Source organism: Camelus bactrianus, chromosome 35 (genome assembly GCF_048773025.1).
Source record: "Camelus bactrianus isolate YW-2024 breed Bactrian camel chromosome 35, ASM4877302v1, whole genome shotgun sequence".
In the NCBI taxonomy this organism is placed as follows: domain Eukaryota; kingdom Metazoa; phylum Chordata; class Mammalia; order Artiodactyla; family Camelidae; genus Camelus; species Camelus bactrianus.
Genome location: NC_133573.1, coordinates 22,508,270 through 22,525,144, shown reverse-complemented (window position 1 = coordinate 22,525,144; position 16,875 = coordinate 22,508,270). Strand labels below are relative to the sequence as shown.

Here is a 16,875-nt window from a genome sequence, read left to right as displayed (position 1 = left end):
GTGATAGTTGGTACCTAGATGGGGACCAAAATTTCATAATAACTAGTTTAAAAAAACCAGTTTGTATAAAATAAGCTACAAGAATATATAGTACACAGGGAAAATAGCCAGTCTTTTATAATAACTATAAATGGAGGAAATATAGCCAATAATTTATAATAAATATAAATGGAGCTTAACCTTTAAAAATGGTGAATCACTATACTGTACAATTGTACCTAATATAATATTGTACATCATCTATATTTCAATTAAAAAAATCCTGTCTGAGTTGAGTCTTCATCTTAAAAAGTAGGACAAGAATTATAAAATACATTTATTTCATATCATATATTGTTACAATTAAATTTATGTTGCAAATGAAACTACATTGTTAGAACTGTGTTCTTCGAGAATATAAAGTCTAGAAAATAGAAGTAGTGTTTTTTGTTTTTGAAATATTGAAAGGTCTCCTCTAAATAGAAAAGAAGAAGGAAGCTATAGAAAAGAGAAAACCGTAATTGGAAATGAGTTGCATGAGAATAAACATGAAGATGTTAAAAAGGACATCAAAATCATAAAAGATAAACAAGTTTCTTCTGTCTAGCGCAGGGAACTATATTCAATTTCTTGTAGTAACCTATAATAAGAAAGGATATGAAAAGGAATATATGTATGTATATGCATGACTGAAGCATGATGCTGCACATCAGAAATTGACACAATATTGTAAACAGACTGTACTTCAATAACATTAATAAATGAATAGAAATATTTGAAGTCTTCATCAGATTAGGTTTTGCCTAATCCTTATATAATGAAATTCTTCCCTTTTCAAAGAATACTTCTGTAGTCATCCTTGTGCATTTTTTCTCTCTTCCTCAATTTAATTGGCGAATTGTGCCAGATTCTCATCTGTCAGTGATTCGGCCTGCAGCTGAAAGAGGTCACCAACCTTCCTTTTCGTCAGATTCACCACCACTCCTATCTTTTTAAACAAGATTTTCAATTTCATTTTGCATTGAATAATTAGATGTCTAAGAGTTAGGCATGGAGGGAAATTTGAGTGAGTGCTAATGTTATCATTGTTTAAACTCATTAGTTAGTAATATTCTGATGAAATTTGTTTCTCTACGTAACTTCAAGTTGGCAGGAGCTTAGGTGATGAACACTTGGAGAATTAGACCACCCTGTGTGGGAACAATGTTTGCGCTATTTTATCACACACACAGACACTCTCACACCTATTTTCTGCTCCTCAGAGGAAAAGCCCATATTCAAGGCGAGGCCACCTTTGACAGAATAAACTTGGGGTGACTAACGAAAATGCTCTCCAGTGTCAAAACGGACTCAGCTGTCATTAGGCTGAGTGTTCTTAGAAGGATCGTGTTATGTTGCTCTTTTCCCTGTGGTCCTTTAAAGAAGCTCTTTTTTCCCTGCATTAATCTCACAGAGTCAGTCAGTCACTCCCTCGTGGGAGGTTAAGCGGATGGTGGGGAAATCCCGCCAATATTTCCAGTCATAACACCAATGAAAAGACGGTCTTGACTGCCAAGATGATGAAAACAAATGCCTGGTCCGCCTGGTCCAGAGAGCAACGCTGGTGCAGAGAATCTTCATCTGTGAGGGAGATGGAAAATAGCCCATGAGGTGATGGCTCCCAGCTCTGCAGGCTGCCATGGAGCAGGAGAGGATGCCCTCCTTCCTACTGAAGAGATGCTGGACTGTCATGGAGAAGCCCAGCAATGTCATGGCTAAGATGACCTTGAACCTTGACCAATTCTTGAGAGATCTGGGGCTTTGGGTGAGTAACTTACCCTCCCTGAGTCTATACTCCATTAGGTGTAAAGCAGGAAGTATGGTTCCTCCTCCCACAGAATGTGGGCATGTAGCCTGATTTGGTATTATGCATTAAAATTAAAAATTCACTTCCTTTTGACTCTTGCTCTTCCATAATTTTATCATAAATGTGTGATGTGTCATGTGTGCTTGTATGTGTTTTAAATGTCTAACAGTTGGGGACTAATTTTTCAAATGTACAACATTCAAATAACAGACATTATGCAACTATTTTTAAAAGGATGTATTGATATAAAATGTCTAAAATAGATAAAATGAAAAAAGCTGGTTATTCAGCATAACATATAACGTCAACCCACTAATTATATATATATATATATATATATATATATATATGCATGCACACATTTTTATATACATTTTCCACACACAAATACACATTTATTTATGTACAAAAGATCTGAAGGGATGCCCAATATAGCTACAATCTGCCCTGCTGGCTACCTCCCAAGTCCCTGTATTTCAAGTGGGTTGGAAATATTAGTTAACTTCAAGCCTGGTACAAGCCAACTATAGTCAAATGATGTAAGAATTCAGGGATTCTATACAGAAATTCACATATTTAGAGATGATGTAATACTTGTATTAAGAAAGTCAGAGTCATAATTCCCAATTCTTAGAGTTCCCCGTAGTCCTGGATACCTGGATCAATCAATTACCCAACAGACAGTAAAAGCTATAGCCTAAATTTGCCTAAATGAAAATCCAATACACTCAGGAGGAAGTCTCAGGGAAATATATGTGCAGTGGGAAATGCCCCCAACCACTGAGAAAGCAGAATGGTCGCTTCTCTCCTTCATTTAATAATTAGGGATACGCTTTACCTATAGGAAGTAAGGACAAAGTTTATTAATATATTTCAAACTTTTCATTTGACTTCTCAATGGGAAGAAGAAGTATTGTACCTAAATTCTGGAGTTTATTACCCTGCCATTGTATGGCTTTTGCTACTCCAGGTCTCAGCAGTTGCAATGCATCTGAATATATTCTGAAGGTGTGTTTACTTTGGTGACAGCTTATCTAAGGTTTATTCTTAAATTGGCCTCCCTGATAGCAGAAAAACATTTATATTTAAATGATCTCCTTATTTTGATTACAGTTTTGATGGACTGAACATGAACGTAGGAGAGATTGGACTAGTTTATCTGTGAAGGGTGATGAAGCATATATTTTCTCATGATTTTAAAAAAGGTTTTTGACTATTTTGGAGGCATTATATATATATATGTAAACATACATATATGCTATCACTTCATACCACAGAGAGTTGGCAAGGATATGGAAAACTTGGGCCCTCATACATCACAGGTGGGACTATAAATGGTGTAGTCATCTTTGGAAAACACTTTGGCAGTTTCTTAGACTGCTGCATGTAGACTTACCATACAACCCAGCCATTCCACTCCTAGCTGTTTACCCACGAGAAATGAAAGCTTATGTCCACATAAAAGCCTGTACATGAATGTTCATAGCAGCGTTATTTGTAATAGCCAAAAAAAGGGGGAAACAACCTAAATTCCCATCAGTTCGTAAATGGATGAAACTAACATTATATATGTATCTTCACAGTGGAATCCTGTTGGTTAATAACAAGGAAGGAAATATCGATACAGACTGTGACATGGATGAACCTTGAAACATTATGCTAAGTGAAAGAAGCCAGTCATAAAAGATCACATGCTGCATGAACCCATGTATGTGAGATGTCCAGGATAGGTAACCGTGTAGGCAAAAAACAGAGGCGTGAGGCTGGGGGCTAGGGATCCAAATGGGGAGTGACTGCTAATAGGTACATGTTTCTTTTGTGGGGGGTGATGAAAATGTTCTAACTCAGATTACTAAAAGCCATTAAATGATAAACATCACATAAATGAATTTTATGATATGTAAATAATACCTCAATAAAGCTGTTAAAAAAAAAAATAGGAAGGTTACCAGTGTGCAGAAAACACCAGCAAGATGTCAAGAATATGATCATTGGGGAGGTGTTGACTAGGTATGCAACAAACAAAGGGTCTTGTGTGTAAAATCTTACATACAAAGTCTTTATTTTAACAGGATGTGCATATAGAGGAATATGTCATCTTTAACTGGAGAACGTTTCAGTGCTGAGTTTTCTTTGAAATAGTGTATCTAGGTGAGAGTGCTGTTGGAACCTTCACTGTGAAAGATTGCCCTTCAGACTTATTTTTCCCTCAGAACAAGTCGAGTTGTTTCCTTCTTCTTTTTTAAAACAACCATAAATAAATGGAAAATGTTGACATACTGTGTAACACAGTTTGTTTTTTTTTTTCTTTTAGAGACTGAAGAAAATGTTTTAGATTTTATTCCTGGTGGAATTCACAAACAAGAAACATAACAAGAAAAACATGTCCAACCTTACCCGCTCTTTTTAATTTTCTCTGAAAGGTGACTAAAATGGACCAACTCTGATTTTTTTTTTCAGTCTACCCAAGGGCAGTGGTCCTCATTAGCAAGAATAAGGTTTGCAAAGCTAAGAGGAATGAGTGAAGTTCAAGGTCGCCTCACTAGGGCATGAAATGCTCACAAGGTGCCCAATTGACCATATTTAGGAGCCAGATGTCAATGGGGTGAAACAATACATCTCAGCACTCAACTTTCACTGGCACTGACCCCTTTCCTAAAAGTTCTGTTAATGAATGATTACAGAACACCGGGGTGTGGGTGGGGAGGAAGGGGAGAGTTGAACCTTTGTTTTAATCACTGTGATGGCAGAAATAGTGCTTCAGAAACCTTCACAGCAAACTGATCTTTTCAAATCCAAAATAGCATTAATTATTAATCCAATCATCAATTCCAATGTGCAGAGAACACCAGCACGCAAAGAACACGTGGACGTTGGTTACCTCCTCCTATTCTTTAACATCTTTATTGAGGTAAATTTACACATCATAAAATGCATTCATTTTAAGTATATAGGTATTGAGGTAGAATTTACATATCATAAAATTCATTCATTTTAAGTATACAATTATGTATGCAAAGTATACAAAGAGTTTTAGTAAATTTATAGAGTTCAATTCAATTTTCTCTACAGAGAACATGGTTAGAATTGAAAGGCTGAAAGAAATTCAAGAAAAGATTTGTAGAACGTGCAAAGATCTGTTAATAGTAAGGCATACTGAGTTCAAGAACTTCTTAAATTTTAAAAAATTATCTATGTTAAAAATGTTACCCCCTTTAAGGATATGTTCTTTATTTTTTGTAAAATTGAGGGATACTCTTATTGCTATTTCAGGGATTTTACCAGAAATTACGGCAGGTTATTTTGGTACCATCTATCTCTATGTTTGCCTTTAAAAATAAAAATCTATGCTGCGTGAATTCTTAAAACACTTTAAAAATTGAACTGTTTGAATTCTGCCTTAAAAATAATTGAAACAAAGAATAAACTCTTAAGGGGTATTGAGGGATTTGGCTGCTTCTAATAATCATGTCTTCCTTTCAAACAAAAAAGAAAAACAGATTCATAGAGCAACGAAGCAAAATTGTCTGCCAAAATGGTCATTATTCCCATAAAATGATAATAAAGGAAACTGTGGTTGAAAAAAGGGAACAAACAGGTTCTGTTTTTCTTGATCTGTATTGACTGGGTGTGGAATGGAATGTGTGTTTCTCCCCAATTCCCCGGTTACCTGCTTCGTTAAAGGAAAAAGCCTGTTTTTCTGCTCCCACCCTCAGCTACCTCACAGAGCAAAAATGCATTCCACCCAAACAGGGCAACACCAGGTCGAGACAATAAATGTTCAAGTCGGCTGTAAACACAGCGCATCCAGCCACAGACCCCGTGTGTAACTGATGATGATGGCGAAGTGTCTGAGCCAACAAGGCAATCGTCAATATTTTTTCATTTCAAGGTTGTCTATGGTGGCCAAAAGAATTACAAAGTTATGCTAATATTCCAAGTGGCTTTAGATAATTATTAAAGTAATGAAAGGGAGATTAGCCCTAAACTGCAATGACCCAACCCGACAATGACCAAATTATCTAGCCAGCCACATAGTGTCATGTTAAACCGCAGGTAGTCTATGTAGATACGGTTTTATTCATTCATCCATTTACTCAGTTAGCCAACTGATATTTACTAAATTTTTATATGGACTTCATAGAGTTTACATAGGGTGAATCCTTTTACTTCACCCAACATATGATGGCCACAGGATTTCTTCTGAGCAACTTTACTTTCTTTTATAGTAGCATACATTTAGTAATTGTAAATTACAAGTAAAGAAAATTCACTGGGTTACGCTACAGTTCATAGCCAAATATGTCTATCGATCAGATTTAATCCAAATCAGACACATTTTCTCCACCATCATTTCCCCCCAAGAGACATATCATTATTTCAGTCCATTTCAAGCAGCCCTCCCTTTTAGAATAGATATACTTTTCCAGCTGTTCACAGACATGAGGTTTATACCAGCTGGGAAGAAAGAATTTTTGGCTTCCGTCTAACTTTTCTGCATTTGATAAGTGAAATGAAAAAAGCAAAAGTTCCTTCAAGGATCCTAAGGAGGAAAACCTGAAATGAGGTGATGAGATGTGTGGCAGAGACTTTTGCTCAGTCCGTGGCCCTTCAGAGCAGAGCTGCTCTCCCCTTGCTCAAAAGCCACCTGGCCATTCACCTCGAGGCACAGTTATCTCTATAAGGAAAACGCATAATATTCACCCAGCACCAAAATATGAGACACATGCCTCTGGGTGACTGATGGCTTCAGTGTCAGGATCTCTTTTATCAGTGAGGAGAAGCAGTTTGTACTGGAATTGCGTGCAGTCAGAGAGGTGAAACCAAGTACATGCCAGTGCTCCACACAAGGTCGTGGACTCAGCCCATGTGTAGGTCAAGTTCATCAGTCCTCAACTTACTATTGAAACTACTACATTCCATCATCTGCACGGAAAGCCTCATACTGAGTTTCTGGGGAAATGTTGTCTTTTCCAGGTGGTACTCTTTGTAGTTTTACAGAGATTTTAAAAATCATGTTACAGTATTTTTTATTGGATTTTATAGTATTTTTTGTAACTTTTTCATAGCTGCAGGCCTATGAAAACATTTTGTGGATTTGGATTTCATTGATGAAGACATTGATATCCTTAAGAACAAACACAGTAACAGGCATGTTTTACTACACATCATTCTTCACTTTTACTATAATGCACCTCCACAAAGCGTACCAAATGTACTAATATTTTTGGAAATCCATTGTTTTTTCTGTTCAACATTGCATGGAATATAAACAAAATGCAGTTCCCAGTTAAACAGGCTTCATTAATGAAGGTGACATACTAACATTAAAGTCCAATCTCTGCTCCTCAAGACCCACCAAACTGTTCAAACTAGCCCAAAATCAGAATTCTTGTTGTTGTTGTTGTTAAAAAAGATAAGCCCCTAAAACAAAATGATCCGCTGCTTTGATTCCTAGCATCCTGCATGCTTTCCTAGGGCCATGTCCTCTGCATGGAAAACATCAGCCCTGTCGTGGCATTTGGGTAATATCTAGTGAGATGTGTTTCATTTGTCTGTCACTTTTGGGTTAGGAGCAAAAGATCAGGTTGAAAGCACTTTTCCCGTTTCCTATTCACCCTTCCATCCTCTCACCTGCCCCTCCTAATGCTCACTCAATCCCAGAAAACAAAAACAAAACCAAAAACCTTTCCAAGCAGATGCACATTTCTGGAAACCATGCAAAATAGCAACAATTCTGGGTTGAAACTTTCCACATATTATCTACTTACTGTCCTCTCCCTCTCCCTTTCAAAAGATGTGCTTCCAAGATGCCTGGTGTGAAACTGTGAAGACTAAGCATTAGAGGTTATATCGCTTCATTTGTAACCCACCAACGAGAAGCCAGTCTCCGTGAATGTCGCTGCATGCCTGTGACCTCACCACATACTAGAAAAGGAAGCCTGTTCACAAAAGGACAAAATGCCTGTGGGAACTCATTGCCAAGTTGCTGTCCAGAGCATCTGAGTTGCTGTTGCTGACTTAGGTCACATTAACGAGATGAAGACTTTCACAGGGAAAAGAATTCTGAAAATAAGATAGAGATATTTTGTTTAAAATGCACTGGACTTACAGAAACAGGCTTTCTTCCTCCCTTCCTTCCTTGCTTCCATCCTCCCTTCCTCTCTCCCTTCCTCCCTTCCTTCCTTTCTTTTCTTCTTTGTTGCAAAGATACAGCTTTATTTATTGAGTACAATCAATTGCTCTAAGAGCCTGTTGGATTTCAGTACAATAACGGAACACACTAAACATACTCTCAGCAGCAGTGGACTACTGTGGATACTCAAAATAAGTCAAATTTAAACAAGAGCAAGTCAGGACTTAAAAGGAAACTTCTCTGAGTTTCAGAAAGCAGAAGTGGAAGCTACAAATTCCTTTAATAGCAACTACTGTTAATTGTAGCTGAATAAGTTAGGATGAGAAGTTAAGAAGGACCTGGACATTCATCCAAGACTGATGTCCTTGTGATCCCAGTTTACAAATCATTGCATCTTCATTTTGTGACTAGTAGCCTTTAAAACTTTTTTCTCCAGGAGAGGAAAATAAAGTCATTTGGTAAAGCAAAGGATATATGATGATAAACTACTAAGACATTTATGTCCTCACTCAATTTCACCCACTTGAGTGAGATGCAGAGTCATCTCAATGAGTACAAAGTCATTATGTAAAATTGAGACGGAATTAAACATCTAGGAATTTCAAAATACAACGCAGACCAGTAAAGGAAGGTCCATAAATTGTGAGCAATGTCACGACACACTTGCTCATGGCCAATGAACGAGCATTAAATACGATTACTTCATAGATTTTGGTGACAAGATCTGATAGAGGGAAATAATTGTCATTCCACTCATATTTTCCATGTGACAGTGTATTTCAGTACTTCCAAATAGAAAATTATTACTAGAGTGATCTAAAGATGTGAGCTCAAAGTAGAAAAGGAATATTTTGGAATTTGTGGAGGTCACCACTGCTGTGGAAGACGGTTAAAAGATGCTTCATTAATAGTCTTCATGTGTCAACACCAAGCAAGAGACACATACACACAAAGTGGCGCCATCTTGAAAAACTTCAGATGGGAGCAGGGCCACCGTCCAAGGATGATTGGTTCCCTTGATACAGCACTGTGCTAGAGACATTGTAATATTGAGGACCATTTAAGATTTTCATTTTGAAAATCGTATGGCAAAAGTCTAATACAAGCCAATATAAGCTGTCTGCTTATTTCCCTTTTATTGTGGGTATCTTGTAATCTACTTCTCAGTAATTATGATCTCAATGCCTTTGCAGCCTCATGCGTTTTGTGCCATTAATACATCTATTAGAATTGGGTCATAACAAGTTCCACTGTTACAGTATATTGGTTTACTGTGTGGGTATCTGCATGGAATACTGTACCTTTAAAAATAGTAGCTAGAAAACTCATGGGAAAAGCACAGAATAATAAGTGCTCTTTTAGCACACTGGGTTGTTCTCTTACATATTTCCTTCTCCTTCTTTGAGAAGGAATGGACCCCCAGTTTATAGGAAATCTGAATGAGGCACTCTGGTTCATTTCCAGCTTGTTGGGAAGGGGACAAAATTATAGGATAAGATAATAAACTGACCTCAAAAAACATCCTCAATCTAATTTATTAACAGTCCACAAATATACAAAACTGAATAAATGTCCACATTATTGTTTCAAAAGGGATGCAGTGATGCAAACTTATGAAGACTTCTTTCTAGAAATATGGCTTAAGCAAGAATCTTGTACTTGTAAATATTAGGTGATTGAGTACATCATTTGAAAAACATTTTAGTCCAATCAGACCTGAATTGATCACAATGGACAGTAAATAAATATTCAAAGCAAAAGTACTATGTAAGTATCATGAACTTTATTCTGTCATAATTGACTGAACAGCATCAGATAAATGTTAAACTAAAGGAAGAAAATAACAAATGTAACCATTCTCCCATGACTGGTCATTTGAAGTTTTATGATATTTACTATAATCTTTTCTAATACTGATAAATATAGTTTTTTAGGTCTTAGAATGTCCTCTAGAGCCTGAATGTCCCCGTTTTTGTTTATTTGTTTGTTTATTTATTTGTTCTGTTTTCCTTTTTTTTTTTTTCACTCTAGAGCAATGGGTTCTTACTAACATGTTACTGTGATTCTGTGACTTGGTGAAATTTTTCCTTCTGTCATGCTGTGAGGTGTCGCATCCACAGCAAAGACTCATCACTGAGATTCTCCACAAAGAGCAGCAAGGAAACAGCCCCAAACAAGGCTGCAGGGCCTGATGTGAGAAATGTCTCATTCAAATGAGATTTCCCAAATGACACAGCACCAGAAAGATTCCACTGGACCATTGAAATAGGAAATGGTTCTGTGAATAGAACTGCCAGGGCACAAGCAAGATGTCTCAAGAAAATAGGTTTATTCATGTTAGGAGGAAAATAATCCTCTTTGCTGGACTTCAAATACGGGATATTTCTCAGAGAGGGATAAAGTTCTGACAGATACTCATTAACACAAAATATACCCTGACATGTAGAATTTCATTGCTTTAGAGGAGGAGAAAGAATTCAAAGAACACCTACAACTTCCCACCTGTAACTTTCCTTTAACTCATGACACTCTTCCCTTTTTGTATTAAATATTTAAAAATTTGTTCATAGTGGTAAAGCACGTGCTTAGCATGCACAAGGCCGTGGGCTCAATCCCCAATACCTCCATCATCATCATCATCATCATCATCATCATCATCAACCTAATTACCTCCCCCACAAAACAAAAACAAAAACACAAACAAATCTTATTTATAAACTTTGTTATCCTGTCCTTTGGAATAATCACTGATATTACTTTTTGTGAATCCTCCCTTTTTAGCAACGGTGGGTACTGCATCATTGGATTTATTTGCATAGTTTCATGAAAAGGCAATTAGCTGTCTTATCAGTCTTGAACCCCAACATCCCAGAATAGAGGAATATGAAAGCATCAACAGAACACAAAGAGTTAATCATCTTCATAAAATTGAAAAATGTCCCTCCAACCGTCCCCGAAGTTAGGTGACAGAAACTGCGGTCTCTTTCAAAAGTCATACCCCAGAGTAACCCATTTCTGTTTGAGTCTATGACATGCTTCTCTCATACATTTCCACACGTTAGTGTGAAGACTCCAGTACAGATATCAGATGCTGTTCATTTAGCTGTTAACCATGTAAATCCTCCAAGTTCCTTTTGGGGGAAAAATGTATTCTTGAAAATGACAGAGTTCTCTTATCATATTATTTTATATAAAGACAGTATCTACAATTTATGTAGCAGTCATCAAGCTACGTTTTTCATTTAATTTTCACTGGGTTGCCGTGAGATTGGTATTCTGGTAGTCCCCATTTTATAGTGAAGGATACTGAAGTCAAGAAATGGTAAATATCCTGCCCTAGAACAAGTAGCCAGCAAATAACAAAGCCAGCAAATTCAGAAAACAAATTTGAAACTAGATCTATCTAATTCATAACTATTATAAATCCAGCTGCCACAACAATGTTAGTCCACAATGTTTTATTTTTTTTTACTTTAGGTTATATAGGGTTGAACCTGATTGTTACCAGCAAAATTATCTTTTCAGGGTGTTATTCTGAGTAAAACACTGCTTTAAGATGTCTCCAGGGTTTCTCCTTCTAGATTTACCTTCTCCTGAATTCAAACAATCCGGAAAAAACTAGACAAAACATGTGACAAAATGGCCTTAAGACACTGGGTATCAGGCATGAAGAAGTGTTCCTGAGATCTGGGAAATTGATGGGATGGGCTTCCCTCCCTGCTTGGAGAGGACTTCCGGGCTGTCAGTGCAAGGGAGGAGGTTGTGTCCCTCGAAGGGACTAAGCTTGGAGTCTGAAGAGGTAAAGAAGACAAGACTTCACAACGCAGAGGACCAGAGAGAAGCCCGCGCAACAAGATAATTCAAATCTACAGGGCTTCCTGTTGGGATATTTAGCAAAACTGTAATATTAGGAAGCCACCCAAGGCTAGAGAAAGAACCACCAGAAAGACTACAGGCAGGACTCCTCTGGGCTGAGCACAGAGATGGAAATAGGGCTCACACTCGTGGGACAAAAGGAAGGATATTCAGGAGAGTCTTGCACAGTGCTGGAATGAAGTCAACCTCAGACTAAAAGCTGCCGTGGCCCCACCTTCCTTTCAAATGTGGTCACACTTAGGATCTGCCGTGTGCATCCGTGTGATGGCTGCCTGCAGTAGACACATGAGGCTGATCAAAAATCATTGCTTTGTACAGGCACAAAATCTCATTTTGGCTATCGTGGGACCTGAGAGATGGAAGACATGGATTGATTAACTCAGAAATGAAATGATGTAGCAGAGCAGAAAGCTAAAAGGAAGCTTTTCCATGTGACTTATTTCTGGAATAAAGTGGGGCATAAACAGTAAAATTTTCCTCTGTTGTGTGCCAGGAGGATTCTCCCATAATCCTGTTTCTCGGTGTGGTTATTTCTCTTTTGACTTTCCTCTTAGGTTTCTGTATTTGTATCCTAAAGGAGCAGGGGTGTGATTTGCGACACAGTTCTGAGATGAAAGAAGGTTCTCACTTGCAAGCTATTTGGCCCTTACCTACACTGTCCTCTCAACCACATGCAACATCTCCAGTGAAGAGCTCTATTAAGACTAACAAGAAAGTTGACTACAAGCTTCACGCAGAAAATATTCAGCCATCATAATCTGCTGGTCACACATCCAATGTGTGCTCAAATTATGGATGGTTCCGTGGTCACTGGGTAGATAAACTGGACCCAAATTTGGTAAGACAGCCACAGAAACAAAGCACTTGAGAATCTAATCTGGGTTATACACTTTGTTCTTAAGGTAACACCAGAGGTGCCAAGAGATGGAGGAAAAATTGTCCTAGTTTTGAACCTCCCCAGCTGCTAAAGGAGGAGTCCTGGTGACACTGAGATGAACTGGCAGCTCTATAGCCATTTGCCAATGCAAGTTACTATTTTCAATAGTATTTCTTCAAAGGAAAGAAGCCTGTTGTGTCTTGTGGGGTCCCTTTGCTTTTGGCTTTACTTCATGCTTTAAAAGTGCCTCTACTGTTTGGTGTGTAAAATAAGGGATGGTGAGTTACGAAAGTCTCAGGTGTAATAAACCTCTATGTCACAACCACATTACTAGCAACTACTTACTGACATTGCAAACACCACAGTCCTGCACAGAGTTCCAGCATCACTGTCATCAGCAGGGCTTAAACTAATAGAACGCACCATGATCGATAATAAACAGTGATTCCATCCTTTATTGATTAGAGAAGGAAACATTTTTAAATGAGCTATAACCAGTGCAATCATTCTTGCACAACATTCTTGCAGCAAGATGGACTCTTTCAAAGTTTTCAAATTTCATCCAGCCTTCCCATGCATAACAGTCAATCATCTTGTACTTGGAGGAGTTCCCTGGAATAGTTTTTTTTTTTTTTTTTTTTTTGCACCAGATGCATGCAAATGGTGTTGCTTCCATTGTCTTTAAAGCAGATACTTCAGGATTTTTACCTAACCAGTTTTCCCCATATGCTCAACAGAATGGCTTTCTCATAAGACATCACATAGCATTCAGTTCTCAAGATAACATGTGAGTGTCCGTATGGCAATGGCAAGATTAGGGGAGCCGGTCTTCTTAAGTGTTCGTTACTCATTACCCATGTGATGACGCGTGGGTCTTGAGACTTCAAAGACACACACATATACCCTGCTCTCTTGGGTTCTCCACATAGCTTAAAAATTCATCATATATCCAAGCTCCTGCAGCCTGAGATCCAAACGTCTGACTTCTAAATGAAACATTTTCTGACACTCTACTGCCATTCAAAGCTTTGGACATTTTTACCCCGAGGAATTTTATCTTGGGAGAAGTGGGGTTAGAGGAATATTGATGAAGCATCCAAAGGTGTCTTCATGGAAATGAGTTTCCTTCTGAGATATTCCAGAGGCACATCAAAAGGAAAAACCAGCCACCTCTCACGGACACAGTCAACTTTGAACCATTTCTCTTTTAAGCTGGCTGATACCAGATATTAATTTTACTGTTCAAAACACACAGTTTCTTCTTGTTAATTGCTTTTCTTAGTGAGCAGTTTCTAAATTTATAAATCTTTTCATAATAGTAACCAAAGCCTTTGGGAAATTTCAATAAAGTTTGGAAAGATATTGCAATAAAAGAAAAAAAAAACTCATAGTTTCCATCACTCCATTTAGAATTTTATATTGTCATAAATAAAAGTGACCACTGAGAAACATTTTAGTTTTCTGGAATAAAAGGTCATCTATCATACTTTTTAAAAGTTAGTAAGAAATAGAAAAATAATTACCCATAATTTTATTACCCAAAGGAAATTATCTATGACATTTAAGTATAGTTTTCTAGTCTGTTTCCTATGAAATTTTAAAAGACTCTGGTAATACAGTATATACAATTTGCATCATGTTTTCTTGCATGTAACATTATATCATGTGTTTTTTCATGTCATTAAAAAATTCTTCAGAGGGGAGGGTATAGCTCAGTGATAGAGCATGCACTTAGCATGCACAAGGTCCTGGGTTTGATGACCAGTGCCTCCATTAAAGAAATAAACTAATTAAATAAACCTAATTGCCTCCTCCCAAAAAAAATTAAAAATTAAAAAAAATTTTTTTAATCCTTCAAAAAGACTACAGGTGATTCCATTAACAAATCCTTCATAATTCATTAATCACATTCCTATTGTTGGACATTTAGATTATTCATAATTTTCTCAATTAGTAAACATCTTTAGATGTAAAACCATGGCAGAGTCCCAAATTAATTCCTTATGAAATACAAATTTGTGAAATTTTAATTATGAGATTAAAGTTGCAATCTTTAAAGCTCTTCACACATTTTGCCAAATTGCTTTTCAGCAAAAAATACACCAATTTAAACTCTCTCAAGCTGGGTTTGAGAATAAGCACATGGCTTTCTACCATTTACATTAGGTCATCTCATTTTTAAACATATTTGCTAATTTGATGAGTGAAAAGAATATCTGTCCAAAAGATCTCTGTTTTCTGAGCATTGCTCTATGGATTCAAAGCAACTCAGTAGAAGTTCCAATAGAATTTTTTTCACGGCACTTGAGAAACATACTCTTGAATGTGTATGAAAGAATAAAGAGCAAAGTGGAGCCTAAATATTTTAGAAGAAGAAAGATAACAAAGGCTAATTCTTCTTTGTTTGATAACAGCCCTTGTTTTGAAGCTCAGGTAATGAAAGCGACGTGGGAGCAACGTGGAGACAGACAAAGTGACCAGTGTCACATGCAGCATAGCAATAGACCCATTAAGACACAGAAATTGACTCACGATAGTGATGCAGGGCAGATCAGTGGGAAAAGAAGATATTTTTCACTTAGAGGAGCTAGATAAATAATTACACATACTTACATAATAAAATAGGATTCTATTTCTTCCCAAACAGAAAAATCAGTTCCAGAAAAATTAGGACTTAAATGACAAATATAAAACTTTCAAATGTTTTAGTTTTATTGGCAAATATCTTGCTGATCTTGGGAAGAATATAGAGTTTTCAAAACAAGACTCCAAGAGCATTAGCTAGCCATAAGACACTCATGAAAAAAGAATGATGAATCTAAGTACATTAAAATTAAAATCTTCTGTTCTATAAGCCCTAATCATGTTACTTTGAGCAAATGATTTAACTTCTCTGTGCCTCGGTTTGTTTCTTGTAAAATGGGATAATAATGATATCTATTTCATTGGATTGTTCTGAGAATTAAGAGTTCTGAGAATCAGGCGGATGTCTTCGGCACGTCGGCGCAGGGGGCTGAGGGCCGTGGTGGCTGCCAGCATGGGGTTGAGCGAGGAGCGGGCGGGCTCCGCCCGGAGAGAGCGTTTCCTCCGCCCGCCGAGCCCCGCTCCCGCGGCGCCGGGGTCTCGGCTGCTGCGGCTCCCGGGGAGCGGGGCCGTGTGGGCCGCAAACCTGGAGCGCGCCGGCTGGCCGTATGTCTGGGCCGCGTGGCTGATAGACATCTACAGGTACTGCCATGTGAGAGTACCTGAGGGGCTCCTGAACGATCTGTTGCCAGGACCAGTGACCCTGGTGATGGGGCGCTCAGAGGAGCTCAACAAGGACCTGAACCCCTTCACTCCTCTTGTAGGCATCCGGATCCCCGATCATGCCTTCATGCAGGACTTGGCCCAGGTATTTGGGGGACCACTAGCTCTCACCAGCGCCAAACTCAGCTCCCAGGCCAGCTCTCTGAAGGTTGAGGAATTCCAAGATCTCTGGCCTCACTTCTCTTTGGTCATTGATGGGGGACCAATTGGAGATGGCCAGAGCCCTAAATGCCGGCTAGGCTCAACTGTGGTTGACTTGTCTGTACCTGGAAAGTTTGGCATCATTCGTCCTGGTTGTGCCCTTGAGAGCATTACAGCCATCCTCCAGAAGTACGGGCTGCTCCCCGACCTGGATCCTGCTCCTGAAACTCCCGAGGAGTGAGGGCCCAAGGACTGGTGCTGGACACTATGTGTCTGTCTCCTGGTGGCTGGCAAGTCCTCATTTGCAGAGGCCACTGGGGCTGCAGTGTTACTAGTCTGACTTTTCAAGGCAAAGTTTCTTTCCCAACACTGTAGACCCGGCTTCTGATGCTGCTAGTTAAGCCTCACACCTTGGCTGGAGAAGTTTTATGTATTATCTGTAATTTCATGTATCAGCCAAAAGCTGAATAGACTTGAAGAACATTCCTAGGAGGGCCTTGTTTCGGTAAGTTTCTTCTTCAGATTTTTGAAAAATAAATAACAAATTTGGAGTTTAAAAAAAAAAAAAGAGTTCTGAGAATCATAACATTCAGAACATTTACTAAGAACATTTATTTGACATTTAATAAGCACTCAATAATTATTACCCCATTTTTATTGTCATATGGAAGGTTGGCATGCTTTCTATAGTGAAATAAAATTATCTCTATTATT

The 16,875-nt window shown here is 38.1% G+C and overlaps 1 pseudogene; it reads left to right on the top strand.

Moving 5' to 3' along the window:
* The first annotated feature begins 12,768 nt into the window (after window positions 1-12,768).
* Window positions 12,769-16,520, top strand: LOC141576028 (threonylcarbamoyl-AMP synthase pseudogene; annotated as a pseudogene).
* Window positions 16,521-16,875: the final 355 nt, after the last annotated feature.